Source organism: Leopardus geoffroyi, chromosome C3 (assembly GCF_018350155.1).
Source record: "Leopardus geoffroyi isolate Oge1 chromosome C3, O.geoffroyi_Oge1_pat1.0, whole genome shotgun sequence".
Taxonomy (NCBI): Eukaryota; Metazoa; Chordata; class Mammalia; order Carnivora; family Felidae; genus Leopardus; species Leopardus geoffroyi.
Genome location: NC_059338.1, coordinates 73,087,748 through 73,105,064, shown reverse-complemented (window position 1 = coordinate 73,105,064; position 17,317 = coordinate 73,087,748). Strand labels below are relative to the sequence as shown.

The following is a 17,317-nucleotide window of genomic DNA, read 5'->3' as shown; positions in this document are numbered from 1 at the left end:
ACATCCGGCCCAGCTCAGAGTCAGGAGGGAGGGAGGGAGAGAGGGAGGCAGCGAGAGAGACAGAGACCCGCGCACACACAGAGACAGAGAGGTGGAGACAGAGAAGGAACAGCAAGTCAGCAGGACAGAGTGAGTCAGCTGACCGAGGAGGAAGTGCTGGGTCCCTGAGGTTCCCCACGGGGCACAAACACAGGCAGCAAGAGCCAGGCCCCGGGCCTTGCTGGGAGCCTGTGTTCAGGCAGGTGCCACCGTGACCTCTTTGCTAGGCACCCACTGCACATTTCATCACCTAGGGGCCCCAGCCCCAGGGAGAGAGCCTCTGTGTCCAGTTCTGGCCAGCCCCCACCTGCCACGCCTGAATTACTGTGACATTCCACTGTCCCCCGACACGGACACGCCTAGCACCAGCACGGCGCCCAGGGCCCTCCGCCCCCACCCCAGCAGGAGGCATCTCACTCACTCGCTTGAGAATCAAGGAGGGCTGTCAGGTGGAGGAGAACGGTTCCGGACAAGATCCAGGAAGTGGCTCCTTTTACTGAAAAGTAACCCCCTCAGGAAAGGTTTTACTTTATTTCTTGAGGAATACGTTCACTATCGGTGTTGTTTTCCTTCAGATATAAACAATACCACCCACCCCGTGTTCTTGCTACGTTAAGTTTGTTTTCACGGTGAGGCCAGTTTTCCCTCTGGAAGGAGGCACCTCCAGTTTTAATGAGACAATTCATTAAGAGGTAGGGCTTCAGGTACAAAAGTCTACGTTCCTGAAAAGCCTGCCAATCATAACATGGGCATCAGAGAAACACTCAGCGGCCCGCTCTCCCCTCCCCCCAGCACATGCCAAATGCTCGCCAGCAACAAACAAAAACCACATGGATAAAGGACCTCTTTACAAGAAGAGCCAAAACAATTCCATCTGTTAACAAAAACTAACTGTTGAATTAAAGGTTGCAAGTTCAAACACAATCTGGCTATTGTAAACAGCGCCTCAGTTTATCAATGTAACAATAACTCTCTTTCAAAGACTGATAAAGTTCTCCACAAATACTGGCCCTCCAGCATTTTTAAGATACTTTGCGGGATAAATATTAGCTTGAGACTTGCCTACAGGAGAAGCGAAAGCTGCCAAAGAAGCAGTTCTATACAGAAGAAAGGGAGCGGCTTCAGCCGGAGGGTAGCAAGCGGCCCAGGCCCCCCTCGAACAGGAGGTGGCCCGGGCCCCTGCCCTGGCCGGAGGCTGGGCTGCCGGGCCCCCTGGCTCCCCACCCGGCCCGGGGCTGCCCAGCACAGGAGGGCAGGCTCTCCCATCTCCCGATCGGGGGCACAGCGCCAGGCACTCAACAAATAAACCACCCGGCGTCCAGAAAGACCTGGAAAATTGAGTTAATTAAAAGGAGAGATTTTAAGATAATCGTTGGGGTGGAAAACAACAGGGAGCATCATAGGTGAAATCTGATTTAAACTGAATTTCCTGAGAGACAGTTAAATAGCCCGGGCCGGCAAGTGCAGAAGGGGAAAGGAAGCGGCCGCGGCCGGAGGTGGCCGGCCCCCAAGGCCAGGCTGGGTGGGCGTGCGCCCTGTTTGTGCTGCCAGTTCCCTGACAGGCTCCAGATGTCACGTATCCTTCACTTCACCTGCGGGGGGCTTTTTATGTTTAACACAGTGGCTTGCAACTCAACAGGAACTGGAAGCAGACTCAGAACAAAGCCAGCCCTGGCGCAGGTGACACACAAGTCCCCCCAGCAAGGGACCGGCTCGGGGAGAGGGCCCGGAGCAGGGCCGGGCCCAGCCAGGCGGCGAGGGGACCTGAGCGCCTGTGGAGCGCAGCCTCACCCAGCACAGGCCCCGCAAGCCGTGGTCCAGGGACCTTGACTCCCACCCCCTTAATCGTCCAAGGCCAGCCCTGATCTCCTCACGCTCCTTCTCAAACAAAGCGGTGTGCTGAACGTCCTCTCAGGCACGAGTTACTTTGGAATGCACTCGAAACAAGCTATGCTTCCTTCCAGGACTGCAGACGGCGGTGCCCAGAAACAGGCCGCACGGCCTGAATCACTATCGCAGGCTCTCATGACTACAGAGACTCGGACACTCAGCCATCATCTCCTGCTCCGCAAATGGGAACAACACGTCCAGACCGTGTGGAGGACCAGGTACCGCCGAGGAGCACCGCGGAGCCCAAACCCTGCAGCCTCTCGCTAAAGGATGCTGCGGTCACCGCCCCAAACCCTCACGCTACAACAGTGGCTGCTTCTCATTACACGTGGGTAAGCGTTGAAAACTCCCTGGGTGAACCAAGCCCTCTGTTCAACTACATCACACAGTACTCAGGTACGGAGCCCTAAAAGAGAAAAACAAAATGAACAGAGAACAATCTAACAAAATTTAAGTTACTGAACATGGTCTGATCTTGCTTCGAAAGGCCAGAAGAATAAAAGAGTAATCCAATACTGACAATACCATTGGTTTCATGACGACTCTAGGTAAAAGTTGTCACTAAAAAGGAAAAATTCTTTTTTGGAAAAAGAAAAATTTAGGTCAATAAGTGGTGCAGCATAGCCTGTGATTTCGCTGTAAAGGAAGGTATACCTGCATTGGTCCTAGGCTCCCACGGACCCCTTTGCACGGGACCTTCCCCAGCACTAGAACGCTGACCACTGAGGATTGAGGGTGGCTAAGTCACCAGGGTTGCCCCCTCTGGGCCACCTGGGGAGTGGACAGACAACATGGGCACAAAGAAACCGCCTCTGGTCTAGGGCAGGGTCTCTCCCGTTAAGGCACCTAAAGACAGGGGAGGGGAGAGGAGGGTGGAGAGAAGAGGTCACCTTAAGGCACAGCCGGTGAGGCTTCCTTCCCTGCCACCCTCTCACCCAGGGTGTCAGAGCAGAGGCCCACGTGACAATGGAAGGCCGCAGGCAAGCCTAGACCTGCCCAAGCACAGAGGCTCAGACTGGATTTTCGGCGGGAGCAAGGACAGTTGGCTCACTCCACCACGGACAGTGCCGTGCGTGTGCTGGGTGCTTTCTGCCGGCAGAACCTGCCCCTGCAGGGGTCCGCCCAGGGAGACACCCTCAAGAGGCCAGTACATCCCAGGGGTGGGTGAGCCTGGGAGCGGACAGGTACAGTCCAGGAGGTCTGCAGCAGACACAGGGCAGCAGGGCCAGGCGCTCAAGGAAGGGGCCGGCTCGCCAGCGCAAAGGGAGGGGCTGGAGCTTTGATGTGACCTGGGTCGGCAGTGGGGGGGCTTCAAGGAGCAAACGAGAGAGCAGAAGTGAAACTCCTTTGGAAACCGGGCAAGCATCCCAAAATGTAGCAGGCTGCAGGTCAGAGGGCAGCAGGGCTGGTAAGACCCTCAGAGAGGGTCCTGCCCCACTGCTCAAAGTTCTGGAAAACGGGCCACGTGTCCTGAGCTGGTATGAAGGACGAGTCTGGCGCTCGCCCACCATTAGCAGAGGAACCTGCAAGCCCGCTGCATGTGAGCTCGCTGGCAGGTGACAGCACTCCCCTTTTACCTGCGGGCCCCTCTCTCCAGGCTGCCCCTGCCCCCACCTGGAGTCCAGCCCCGCAGGAGGCACCCTCCTGAGTTGGTTTCCACCCCTCGGTGTTCCTTGCTGCTCCTGTGTCCCCAGCACGCAGATGGCCAGACATCCTGTGGCCAGCTCAGCCCCTCCTGCTATCTTGCTGTGCTCAAGCACAGCAACCCAGGCCGGTCCCTTGTCTTTGTCCTCATCGTCCTCATCCTCATCAGTGAGGCCCTGGCTACAAACCACAGCCTCCCTCCACGTCAGGCTCGCTCCCTCTGCAGGGGACAAAGCCTCTGAAGCCTGGGACAACTGTGCTGTGCTCCCCTGATGCCCGAATAAGCAGCCACAGATCTGGAGGCCGGACCGTGCTTCCTTTCCTCCGGAAGCCCCAAGGTTACTTCTCACCTGGGTGTATGGAAGGGGACAAGCTGGATGTGACGGGAACTACAGGTGGCAGGATGGGGTCTGCTGTCCGGCAAGGCAGGGCCTAGCATGGGCAGTACCCACAGATCTGCCAGCCCGCTTCTGCCTCACACCCATGGCAGGCAGCCAGCAGGTATTTCTGGCCAAGGGCACAGCTGTAGGGAGCACCGATCAATGAACCACCCCAAACACCCCTGGGATGTCTGTCAATCAAAACTCGTCAGAAGCCACTGCCACTCCTATGCCACAAACTCATCACCAAAGGACACCCCACGTCTTGGGCTTGTGCAGAGCCTGTCAGGGAGGAGTCAAGCTGAGACACCCCAAGGATACCAAAGGGCGTGTGTGCTGGGAGCAGCTGGGGGCACTTAGCTCTTCTCACCCTGGGGAAGCCAGCAGCAGCCTGCCTGTGAGCAGCCAGGTATTTACTTAACAGCACAGCAAGATTCCCTCCCGGCCTGAGAGTTCTGGGCCCATCTACGGCTTCCCACCCAGTGCCCTGGGACGGGCAGGAGAGGAAAGCAGGGTGGAGGACAAACGAGGAGGCTCTTGGTGCTGCAGCCCAGAACATCTCAGCTTCTGCAGACATTCCAGGAGTCGACGTCAGCCCAGCTCGGCCTGCACTGTTAGGGCAGTGCCGGGGGCCCACCACACCGAGGGCACCCGGGCGGCTGCAGGCGGTAAGCAGTCAGCTACCCACGGGCAGGGGAGAGGGAGGGAGAGGGAGGGAGAGGGAGGGAGGGAGGGAGAGAGAGAGAGAGAGAGAGAGAGAGAGGAAAGGGAGAGAGAGAGCGAAGGGCTTCAGGGATCCTCCCGCGGCGACTACCTCTGCAGCTGGAAGGCACCGAAGGCAGGTGGCGATGGAGACACGGGCCAAGTCCCACGTAGGCGCCAGCCAGGAGACCGAGCGCACCACGTGTGCAAACCCGACTCCCTGCTCCAGGAGGGTGGGTGGGCACTGGGAAGAGACAGCCCCAAATACTGGTACTTCACACAGCGGCTCAGTAAGCCCAAGCCCTGCACACAGGCCTCTTGGGGCGGGGTTTCAGCTGCCAATCGCAAATCCGCTCCTCTCCCACACATGTCACAGGACAAGAAGGAAAAAGTCAGACAGGATGCTTTTGTGCTGATATTAACAATACGGACTTGCTTTAACGACGGCTGAAGTCACATTTTCTTCACTGGCTTTTAACTACGCCTATGAGCACTTTACCCTGAAGTTCAATTATGACAGTGACCTTCAATTATGACAGTGACCTGCCACAACTCACTGTGAGAATACAGAGCTCTGTGATCTATGAAGGAAGAGTCCCCGAAGGGAGCCCACGACCACAGGGGAAGACGCTGCACAGGCAGGGTCTGGGGCCCTGGGACCAGGGGGCGGGTGGCGCTTCAGCCGCGGGAGGAGGGGCCGTGGCTCCGCGGGCGTCAGCCCAGCTCGTGCCGGCTGGCTCCGCAGGCTGGCTGGCCAGCTCAGGAGAGAGGGGCCGGCTCATGGCACGCCCCCACCATCAGGATGGAAAGTTGGCCCGAGCCAGAGAGGACGTCTGGTGTCTATAAAAATGTTCCTCCCAGGGGAGCCTCTGCAAGCAGAGACTCTGAGGACTTTCATTCTTTTCCTTATTTGCCACTCCGAAAAATAAGCCGTTCGTCCTATTCCGAAATGCAATACGGGTCAAAACCTCCTACAGAGAATAGTGACCCAAAGAAAAAGGTCACCAGATCCAAAATATTTCTCATTTGGCCAGTGGCCCAAAGAAACTCTATTCTGTTTACTTGGTTACTCTCCTGGGGGATAAAAGCCTAATCCAATACACCAAGTGGGCCCATGTTTGTCCAAATTCTACAAAGAAGGCGGGACACTGGCCGCTTCTCCCTGCCTCTGGGGGGGGTCCTCCTGGGTGCTAACCCCTCCCCTCCCCCAGGGACTCTACTCTGTCCCCACCGCGGCCTCACGCGGGAGAAAATAACCAGCCATTGAGTGTCTGTCCCACGTGTCCACCCCAGCCCCCGCAGCCCAGCAAGGCTAACCAGAGACAACGCGTGACCCGCAAAGGCCTGCGCAGACCCAGAAGTGGGCTGAAAGTGGGGCTCGGGGTCTGCCGGCTCCAAAGGGGGCTTCTCTCCCCATCGCAGGACGGCGCCCAGCATGGGCCAGTCAGTGCGAAGGGGCCATCGGCCCCTGCCTGCCTCAGGTGGTCCTCAGCCTGAGGTCCTCTGTCAGGGCAGCCGCCGAACAAGGACCCACCCTCATCATCTTTGCAGGCTGTCCTCGGTCACCGCACCTCAAAGGCCTCCCTCTCTTCCTGAGCGCAGAGCTCCCGCCTCTGGCCGCAGCCAGCCCTTGCCTGCGCTGGAACGAGGCAGCCCCCCCGCTTTCCTCCCCAGTGACACCGTCCCTTCAACCTCCGAACCAGTATTGCCCCAGGAAACGAGGACCAACGAGACCAGATGGAGGCAGAAACGGGATGCGCCACGGAAAGCCCACGACAGGGGCTGCCCCGGAACTCCGAGACAGCAGAGGAAGGAGCAGCTACGCGCATGCATTTGTACACACTTCCTGGGGCCCACCCCAAACCGAGCAGCTTTGCAGGCCCAGGATGTTTGCAAACGCGAGATTTTAGTCTCTCTGCAGAGAGTCTGTAGAGATGCCAAATAATGAGTTTTAGCAACAATCCCAGATGCAGTACCCTTGACGCTTCTGGAACCACCCTTGGACATCAGTCCTCAAGCCGGGCATCTTGAGGAAGAAGAACAGACACTGCTGCTTAGGAAAACACCAAGGCGTCAGCAGGAGGGGAGGGTCCCATGGAGGGAGGGTCCCATGGAGGGAGGGTCCCATGGAGGGAGGGCACTGGGGGTCACTCAGGCCAGTGCCCCGGGATTCCATGGTGACTATGTACCTGGCACGGGGACGCAGACGCACTGGCTTGGGTGGGCTGCTACTCGCTGGGGAGTCCAAGGAGATCCTCCCCCTTCCTGGGCGAGAGGTGCCTCAAAGACAGGCGCAACTCCAGCTTGTGGGGAGCCCCTGCACCGGGACCCCCAACATCTCTTCCTGTGGCCCCACACAGCTCCCAAGGAGGTGGGGGTTGGAGCTCACTGATCCCTCTAGAAATAGGGGACTTGGGACCACAAAAGGAGGAAGGGCAGTGGTTTATGCCCATCGGCCATCCCTTACAGAGGCCTGGCCTCTGCAGCCCAGGAAAGACACAGTCTGAGAGGCGGCCCTGCGGCGCACCTGCTGGAAACAGACCAAGCAGAGTGAGGGAAGCTTGCAAACCTGCACGTATATCTTTCTTGTACCTTCAAAGGTGCCTCTTCAACACACTCCGTACATAAGCCACCTTAAGTCTTCTCCAGAATCAGGCGGGCATCATCAGAGTAACAGTTACAGTTCCAAAGCAAGCGTTTCCCCCATCAGGGCACATTTAAAAGAGCATGACCCCAAGGCCACTGCGTGACCCCGGGAGGGTCACTCACCTCTCCAGGCCATGAGCCAAGCGGCAAGGCACGAGCCAAGCACCTGTCCCTTCTCTTCCGCTTCCACGAGCTGCGATCCTACAATTTAAAACCGTGTACCAAGGGCGGTATCATCGCAGGAGCAAGGCCTGCAGGGCCGGCAGGAAGCCTGTAATAGACAGGCCATAAACTCAACACACCTCACTCTGTCTTCAAGACTAATTTTAACAGGAAGAAGACATAACCACAGCTAACAAACCTTTCCTTGCGGATATGATTTACAGCATCGTGACTCAGCGGCCCTGACTGCCTGAGAGGTGAGGTCACCTGGAGGCACGGAGGTGTTTTCACAAGGCAACAACCTACACCTACACACGGGGCAGGGAGAGCGGGCCGCTGCCTTCCCCACACTCCCCCCTCCGGGGTCCTTTGACACCCCCTCATTAACACTTCACGGCACATGTGGATTTCCAAATTCCTCCCAAGGAACGTTCCCACGGCCAGGCTGGCCTTTCTGGCCTAGCTGGTTGATCAGCCAGTTAAAGGCGGTTAGCTACAAATATGAAAGTTCCTGATGGGATTTGTTGAAAGAGGTTGTCCTTTCGGGCATCTGGTGAGTCTAGTAACAAAAACATGTAGGCCAGAAAGGGCCACCGTGCCCCTTTTGCCCACCACCCCCCTCAAGGGCTGCCACAGGTGCACCTGCCACAGGTGCCACAGGTGTCCACGCCGGGCCAAAGGCCACTCAGCCGGGGGCGTCTGGCACCCTGGTGTTCAGACCGGCGAGCAGACGGCACGGCCAGCATCTCCAGCAGCTACGGCACCAGCAGCCAGGCACCCGCAGGCCTCCCTGGGCACAGGGCACGAGGCCCTAACTCCCCCAAGTTTCTCTCACCCCCTCCTGCCTACACGTGGCTCACACCACGGCTACTAAGCCCAGGCGGCCTCAGCAGCGCCTTTTGACCACCATCCCGGCCGCCCCCCTCCCCAGAATCCCAACTCTCCCGGCCGGATCCTGACTTCCTCTCCCAGGCAAGCCCCTCACCCCAGGCTAGCGCCCCCACCGCACAAGGGGCCCAGCCCAGCTCACGCACACGAGGGACCAACAACAAGCAGAGACCGCGGCCACCGGAACCTCCTGCTCTCATTCTGTCCACAACCCCTCCCTCTGACCATCCTGCACCTGCCAGGACGAGCCCCGGGTGCCCTCCTCCCGCCCCTGCTCGGCCTGGCCCTACCCCTCCACACAGGAGTGGACCGCCTCCGGAATTCCAACTTCCCCTGCTAGATCCCACCCCCTCTCTTGGGGACTTCCAAGTCTCTCTGCAGACACTGCCATCAGCAACTGTTTCGTATAGGACAAGGATAAGACCAGCTCCAACTCCAAGTCCTTCCTACCAGCCAGTTCCGACCCCAGAGGCCACACAAACATGTACTTCCTGAACCCTCGTGACAGGCCGACACAGGGAATCCTATCATTAGCCCCAATTTATAGGTGAGGGAGCTGCAACCACCAAGTCTGGTGCCCAGAAGATGCAGCACTGGGGGGGGGGGGGGGGGGGGGGGGGGGGAGGGGGGGGCGCGGGAAGGACACAGCGGATGTGGGGCAGCAGCCCGGCCACGGCCGCTTCAGCCCAGGGCAAGGTCACTGCTAGGCTGGGAAAAGCGGTGGGGACCAGAGGAGACACAAGAGCGCCATTCTGGTCTTGATTTCTGAAGGGAACCCTCCTTGTCCAAACAAAGCTGGCAGGCAGGCAGCTGGACAGACCCTCGGCCGTAACCTGGAGAAGCTGGTGGTGATGGGCCGTCCCAGGCTAGGAGCGCGTGCCCACGTGGGAAAAGGGGCAGAGCGGCTGCACGTGGGACCCGTGGCTCCACAGAGGGCTGCGCTTGTTTCTTTTAACCAAAGAAACTAAAACCTAGCCTGACTAAAATCCCTGCTTTGAAACAGTCTTTTACTGGGGCGCCTGGCTAGCTCAGCAGAGAATGCGACTCTGGATCTCGGGGTGGTGAGTTCAAGCCCCACACCGGGTATAGAGATTACTTTTAAAAATGCAAAGACGTACAGGCGCCTGGGTGACTCAGTCGGTTGGGTGTCCGACTTCGGCTCAGATCATGATCTCAGGGTTATGGGTTCAAGCCCCGCGTCGGGCTCTGCACTGACAGCTCAGTGTCTCCTCCTCTCTCGGCCCCTCCCCTGCTTACACTGTGTCTCCCTCTCAAAAATTAAATAAAAACACATTAAAAAAAAAAAAACAGCCAAGACATAAAATATAAATAAGACAGGCCTTTACTTCACTTTCCACACATGACAGACGACCACTACAGAAACGTGTAGAGTTACACAGATGATATGTGCCTCACAGCCTCCCACTCAGACCGGATTCTAATCTTCAGGGCTGCAGGCGGGGTTAAGAGATTGCTGAATATCACCAGTAACTCTTCATATACTAAAGCCGCATTCTCTTCATTTGAAGAGTACGGAGAGGCGCTTTTATAAACGGATGGGACTCTGGACTCTTCCCAGCTTAGAAGAGATGGGCTCAGGGCGCCTGGGTGGCTCAGTCGGTGGGGGTGTCTGACTCTCGATCTCGGCTCAGGTCCCGATCTTACGGTTCGTGGGCTCAGGCCCCGCGTGGGCTCTGCACTGACAGCAGGGGGCCTACTGGGAATTCTCTCTCTCCCTCCCTCTCTGCCCCTCCCCTGCTTGCACATGTGTGCGCCCTCCCTCTCAAAATAAGTAAACATCAAAAAGAGAAGAAGATCTGGGCTGTTCTGCCAAGCAGCCGGCCGCCCCCACCGGTCCTGGCTCCGGGGGAACCAAGTGGCCACGTGCCAGAGAGCCCTGCGGGGTCCCCGGGGGGCTGTGGCCTCTGCAGAGAAAACAGGCAGCTGGGCAAGAGTCAGGGCAAACCAGGCCCCTTGCCGACCCCCCAGCTCCCATGAACCAGGAGGCAGCCAAGCACCTTCTCAGCCAGGCGGGCCCAAGGCACCAAGAAGGGTCCAGAGATCTCCTGGCGCTGTGGCTTCAGACTCTCAATCACAGTTTCCCTAGGAAACATTGTTCCTCAGGTCAGTGAAAATGAGCTAGTGGAGAACGTGAACCCAGACGGCTACAAGTCCCTCCGAGGGAACTTCAAATAAGCGTAACACGTATCATGCCATCACCTTATACTACACAACTTACTACATGCAGCAGACCTTGTGCTTGGGTCTATCGCATACACCGCTGAACGAAGAACACCTATTATGACCCGACCGCTTTACCGTAACAGGTACGTGAGGTACGTACCGCATCGTGACATAATAGCACACCCTGTCCAATGAATACATACTCTGGAGTCCAGAGCACTGTCCACCCCGGGGCGTACGTCTGGCCAGGGATGAACTCCAAGTGCAGACCCCGGTCCAGCCTGGCGGGCCCTCTGCAGGTGGCACAGGCCGCAGGCCGGCCTGACCCTTCCCCTGGGCTTGGCCCAGGAGCAGGAATCCCAGCCAGCCACTGCCAAGTCCGATCTCCACGTGACACTGCTGAACTCTTCCGGACAACCTTGACTTGACCCTCGCTGCTAATTTTAACTACCCTGCATCTCCCCACAAAGTAAACTGGAGCATCCCACTGTCACCATCGCAACAGACTCCAGCCGCCACTCTGGACGGCAGAATGCCATCAGGTTCCCAGACTCACTGGTGCCTGAGACAGACGCCCGAGTCCGCAGGCACCGCTCATCTGGGTCACAACGAGGAAACACGACAAGCCACCACCCTCGGGGCTGCTCTCCGCACACTCCTCCGGGAGAGACCAGCCCACGGCCAGCCGGAGCCATCTGCCCAGTTCTAGAGCCTCCAAATGCAGAGTCTCAGGCTGACTGCCGGCCAAGCAGCCCGCTCTCGGGACTCCACACAGCCCAGGCAGCCTCAGCTCCAAACAGGGCTTCCTTAGCTGAGGCCCAGAGACGGGGGTGCTGACAAGGATCATCATGGATGGGTGTTAGGAGATCCCTAAAGTATATACAAAATGCTGTCTTTCCACCCGATTTTCAAAGGAATTCATGACCCCAAAAGGGTGGAGCACTACCCCAGTAGCAATGGGGGAGGAGGGAAGTAACCATGGTCACATAGCTGGTTAAAGAGATTTTTGTTGTGACAGAGTGTATCAGCTTTTCATAATTTTTATTTTTTAATTTTTATATTTATTTTTGAGAGAGAGAGCACGCAAGCGAGCGCACCCCCCCAGCGGGGGAGGGGCAGAGAGAGAGGGAGACACAGAATCTGAGGCAGGCTCCAGGCTCTGAGCGGTCAGCATAGAGCCCGATGGGGGGCTCAAACCCATGAACCGTGAGACCATGACCTGAGCTGAAGTCAGACACTTAACCGATGGAGCCACCCAGGCGCCCCTATCTTTTTATTTTAGAGTACACAGGCAAGCAGGTGAGGGGCAGAGGAATAGAGAGACACGGAATCTTAAGCAAGCTTCACATTCAGCACAGAGCTCAACTCGACCCTGGGATCACAACCTGAGCCGAGATCAAGCGTTACACGCTCAGCTGAGACCACCCAGGCGCCCCTACTTACCATAATTTTTAAAGTCAGCCTTCCCCTTTAGAGTTTCCTTTAGAATTAACTGAACAGTTTAGGTTCATACGGGGCGGGGGTGGGGGGTGGGGGTAAAGGACAGATAAAAACAAAACTAGAAAGATGAATTCTAAATTTAGGGAAAACTATAAGGGCCCAGTCCAGACAATTTCCCAGAGCTCACCACACATTCGGTGACATCAGAAAGTAAAGATCAAACCACACAGTTTCTAGAACTGGTCCTCAAGGAATGGACCCAAGTACGAACAAGTAAGGGGACCGTCCCTCTGTCAAGCAGGCCATGCTGTCTGAAGTCGAGTCCTAAATAAATGTTACTTACTTGGCTCGCTAGGGTGATAATGAGCTTGTTTTGAACCTCCTGTATATGGTGTTAGCTCATTCATTTTCAAAAGTAACCCAGGACAGACAGAGCTGGGGAAACACTGAGCAAGAAAAAATAGGTCAACAAAACACTGCTCTCACGTTTCATAACCAAAACACAAGCCAGGCTCCAGATAAAACCTTACTCTGACCTGCACGTTGCATTTAGACAACGGGTCCGGGTATCACCTCTCTCCTTCGGATCCAGAGTGCAGCGGTGCTCCTTCTACCATGTCTGGCTCTAGAGCTAGCTGCACAGACACCCCATCTAACCAAGGCCCTCCTCCCTCACGGCCGCTCACCGTGCTCCCACCGTGCACCCACCGTGCACAGGACCGATGCAGTCCAGACTGCCCTCAAGCTGCTTCAAGGCCACCCAGCAGACAATGGGAAACCAGCAACCCCAGGAAAAGATTAAGCGGCATAGGGGGCGCCTGGGTGGCTCAGTCAGTGGAGCGGCTGACTTCAGCTCAGGTCATGATCTCACGGTCCGCAAGTCCATGAGTTCGAGCCCCTTGTCAGGCTCTGCACTGCCAGCTCCGAGCCTGGAGCCTGCTTCAAGTTCTGTGTCTCCCTCTCTCTCTGCACCTCCCCCACTTGTATTCTGTCTCTCTATCTCAAAAATAAACACTAAAAAAAAATCTTTTTCAGAAAGTGGCACAGGCCACTTTATGGTCACATGTACCAGGATGGTCACAGCTGCACCCTGGACTCAGCAAAGCCCACTCAGCCTGGGTTTCTCAGCTATGCTTGGCAATTCAGTTTCTCCCTTCTGCCACCTTACAAAGACCCCAAATTCCCATAAAGCCACAGGCATCGGCTCCCACCAAACAGGGAACCATGGCAGGCGGCTGAAGACCACGCATCCACGCATGCTCCACCTCGGTGACCACGCAGAAGAGCAGTGGCAGGTGCGGTGAAGACGCTCGCCTCCCGGGCTCCCGCCCTGACTGGCCAGCATCAGCTGGCCACAGACAGCCACCACCTCCCCTGCAGCCCCCGGGTGCAGGTGCCCCTGTGCCTGGGGGGGAAAGGCTCCCAGCTGCGGCCAGGCCCAGGGTGGGGTGTCACCTCCCTTGCCGGTGTCCCTTAACCCTGCCCACCCCTCTGTACGGCCCTAACGCTCATCACTCTACTTGTGATGCCCATCTGCTTCCTGCAAACAGAAGGGCACAACAGATACAGCGGCCAATACCCTTCTGTGACGACGGGGACACACAGGCTCGTTCAGTCACGGGGGAGGAAGCAGCTGGCAGTGATAACACTATCACCTCTGGGTAATTGCGAAGGAGTGACTCAAGAAGATCATTCTCAATGCATCATAAAATCAAGACTAGAGCCATCGGCCTTGAAACAGTTTCTCGGAGGCAAGACGGGATGTGTAAGCGGATTCCAGACACTCCAGACAAGAGGCCTGTAGGCCGAAGGGCCCAAACTACACATGAATCACCAAAACGGGTTTCAGACGCCCAGAGGTACAGTTACTCGGGGACAGTGCAAAGAAAATGGAATTGAAAGGCAACCCCACGCTGACTGGAAGTGTGGGCTCTGTTTGATGCAAACGAGTAACTCACTGTGTAGACGGCAGGGTGGGTAGTCGACTTACACCACACCCCACAAGATGCGGGTGAGATGCATGCCGCCATAGCAAGTACAAGACGTAAACCGAAGCCCCCTGCAGACAGCCTGATGGGGGCTCAGCTCAGAGTGTGGGGGAAGGCACAGTTAGGTTGGGAATTAATACCACACGAATAAAAGCCTTGCAATTGGGGAAAAGAAAAAAAAAAAAAAAAGATCTAGGCAAGATCTTTCCGGGGTGAAAATCTACGAAAAGACGTGAGCAGGAATAGCTTAGAGCTCAGGACCAGCCGGTGGCAAAGAGCCAGCCGGGGAGGATGCTGTCAGCCAGGAGCAGGAGGGTCCGGAGCCCACGGGCCAGCCCTGGGGTCCCGGCCCTTGCAACGAAGTCCACCGCCGGCAGGGTACTCGGGCCTCAGAGACCAAGGTGCACGGCCAGGGGTCAGCGGCTGCAGGTCTGGCACACGGTTAAGAGCTCCTCAGTCCTCACGGTAAGACGACGGGTCAGAGTGGGGAGAAGGGCCCGTTCGGACCTGCCTCAAAGGCTCCGAGGGCTTCCGGGAATCTACGGGGTGCCGGATGCTCCTCGGGGCCGGGCAGCACTGGAGAATCACCTCCTAGGTCATGGCTAGCTGAGCATCTCCCAGGGGCCGCCCCACACCCAGGCCTCTCCCTTAATCCTGTGGCGCTCAGAGCGGCCTCAGTTCACAGGTGAGGGCCGGGAGCCGGGAAGCGGCAGGTAACGGACCCAGGTCACCTCGCCAGGTCTGCCAGGCTCCACGCTGGCTTTCCACATGGACTTCGGGATCCACGAAATCCAGAGGTCTATCTTCTGCTGGCATAGGGTGCTGGCATCCCACGGAGGGAGCAGGAACAGGCCACAAAATGGCATCCGCGGGTGAAGCCCTGACTGGTACAGAGGCCGCAGATCGGGGTGCAAGGGAGACCCAGAAGGTAGTGGGGGGCAGTGCTCAGAAAACTCGGCCAAGGAGCGCGGACCTGCTACAGAAGGCGTATGGGTGCTCACAGGGCTTCTGGACACTCCCAGGCTGCCCTGGTCCTCCGGAGACTTAAGGCGCAGACCCATGACCATCACACCTGGTTCTGGGTAGGGACCCTGGGGCTCACAGGTTAAGGAGCAAGTCACAAGTGGTGGCAGCAGGGTCCAATCTCTGCAGGACCCGGCCAGCTCGCTGCTCCCAGCCTCAGCTTCCTCACCTGCAACCAGCTGTTCTGTATGGCCCAAGGGCGCACAACCAGAACCCCTAGGGTCACAGCTTTCCAGTTGTGTGACCTGCGACTAGTCCCCTGATCCCATCAATAAAGACAAGGAGATCTCCTTTTCAAAAGGGAGATAACTCCCCACAGTGTTGCTTTCAGTTCAAATGTTATCGGGGGCTGGGTGCCCAACTACGGGACACTGGGCAGTCTCAGCGGGACACTTCGAGCCCCTCCTACCTCTTATCTTGCAGTGGAGTCCCAAAGAGCCTGGTCTGGAGCACCCAGCTCCCATCAGCGGCCCCTGCGGGTGTACACAAAGGTGTGGGCCGCACCGGCTTCAACCAGCAGCGGCAGCTCCACCGGCCCTCCCTGGGGGGCTGCCCAGAAACTCGCCCCAGGGAGGCCGGAAAGCGGCCGGGCAGGGCAGGAGCCAGTCCATCTGCAATCGCGTGTACCTCGATGGAGGAGCACTAAAGGCAGCTCGTTGTGCCAGGGACCAAGCCACAGCCAGCAGGGCGCTCACACGGATGCCACGCAGGGCACACGGCCCAGGCATCGAGCTGGGACACCTCTCCTAGGCCGAATGGCTCCTGGAAGAGTCCAAGGACTCCACACAAGCCAGCAGTGCACCTGGGGCCCCCCGCAGTCCGGCCCTGGCTCGCCGGCTCTGGCTCAGGGCCCCCACCCCCTCCCAGCAGTCCTTGGCTGCCTGACCCAAGTGCGGCTGTCACTTCACAGCCTCGGGCCCCAACAGTCAGGCTTTGTTTCTTCCTACAGTTAAAAGGGCCTCCACTTCCAGGAAGCCCTCCCTGAGGAGCCACGCATGAGGGTGGTGATAATCATCTTTCGTGTTGGACGGGCCTTAGATCGTCACTCTTGTCTCCACATTATTCTTCAACTGTCACCTCTCTGCTAGGCTAAAACTGCTTATGCGTCTCCCACTGTCCCCCGTACATTTGCCAGCAGAGAATTCAGTCAGCAGCTAGAATCTCAGGCAGGCCCCAAAGAGCTCTGGGCCTCGGCCTTCTCATCTGTGAAGCAAGGAAACCACTGCTTCTATGCAGAGCAGTCAAGAAAATTCACAAGTGAACTCTGGGCAGCACAGAAGCTGGCCCACGGCGCGCACTCCCAGGTCCCAGGTGCCTGTCCAAGACAGACGTCCGTGGGATCCCCTGGGGCTGCAAGGACTCCACCAATGCACAGGGAGGACAGCCGAGGCCCAGGCACGACAGAACTCAAAGCACAGTGCCTCTGGGGTCTCACGGGGACTCAGTTCAACAGAACTAATCATTTGAGTCCCCCAAAGTTTACCACACTCTCCTGGAAACATGCCTGAGCGATGGCTTTAGGAAGTCCAGATTCTTCTTCAGATTCTCCCCCATACAATCCATTTGGTGTTCTAGGAAGTGGGAACATCATAGCGGTTTCCTGCCCCTCGACTGGGTTCTGAAAGCCAAGTGCACCCGGACTCCCACCAAAAGGGACTGGGATGCCGCCAAGCAGCGAGGACCTTCCTCAGCCTCACGGCGAAGCCACCTGGCCGGGGAGCTGGCGGCGCCGTGGGGCGGCAGGCCTGGGATCCCGGTCCCCGTGTGAAGGGCTCCAAGCCGAGGCAGGACTACGTGGGCAAAATAAATCCCCAGACGGGCAAGGTTCTGAGGGGACCAGCAGGAAGTCCCTATTAAAGTTGTAAACTCTTCTCAAAAACCATATCAGAAGCAGGCAGAAACCACATGGCCCGCATCTACTTGGCTCCCACTCTCCCACAGACCCACAAGATTTAATCAAAACCCTATTTGAACTTCACAGCCACAAACTGACACCATCCACGGGACTCTTATCGGCACACACACACACACACACACACACAGCCTCACTTCTGCAGAGGTTGTTCAAACGGTCAGCAATTAACCAAGGACGGATGACCGGCCTGCACAGGGGCTTCCTTTCACCTGCATCTTCCGGGCGGGTGTGGAAAGCACGGTCTCTTCTCAGTTCGCCTGGTTAGTTCGCTTGCAAACACGGTCCGGGCACCTGGGGGGCTCAGTCAGTTGAGTGTCCAACTCTTGGTTTCAGCTCAGGTCATGATCTCACCGTTCGTGAGTTCAAGCCCTGCATCGGGCTTCGCGCTGACAGCGCGGAGCCTGCTTGGGATTCTC

General features: G+C 57.4%; 1 protein-coding gene across 3 annotated transcripts in view; it reads right to left on the bottom strand.

The window, feature by feature from the left end:
• Nucleotides 1-17,317, bottom strand: part of SLC45A4 (solute carrier family 45 member 4) — an 81,063-nt gene that overhangs the window by 55,937 nt on the left and 7,809 nt on the right. The window contains exon 1 of one of the 3 annotated variants that reach the window (XM_045453516.1): nucleotides 4,768-4,877. The exons of the other annotated variants lie outside the window; for them this stretch is intronic. The gene's annotated coding sequence lies outside the window, so the exon portion shown is untranslated. Of the gene's footprint in view, nucleotides 1-4,767; nucleotides 4,878-17,317 lie in introns of those variants that run through there. 3 annotated transcript variants of the gene reach the window in all.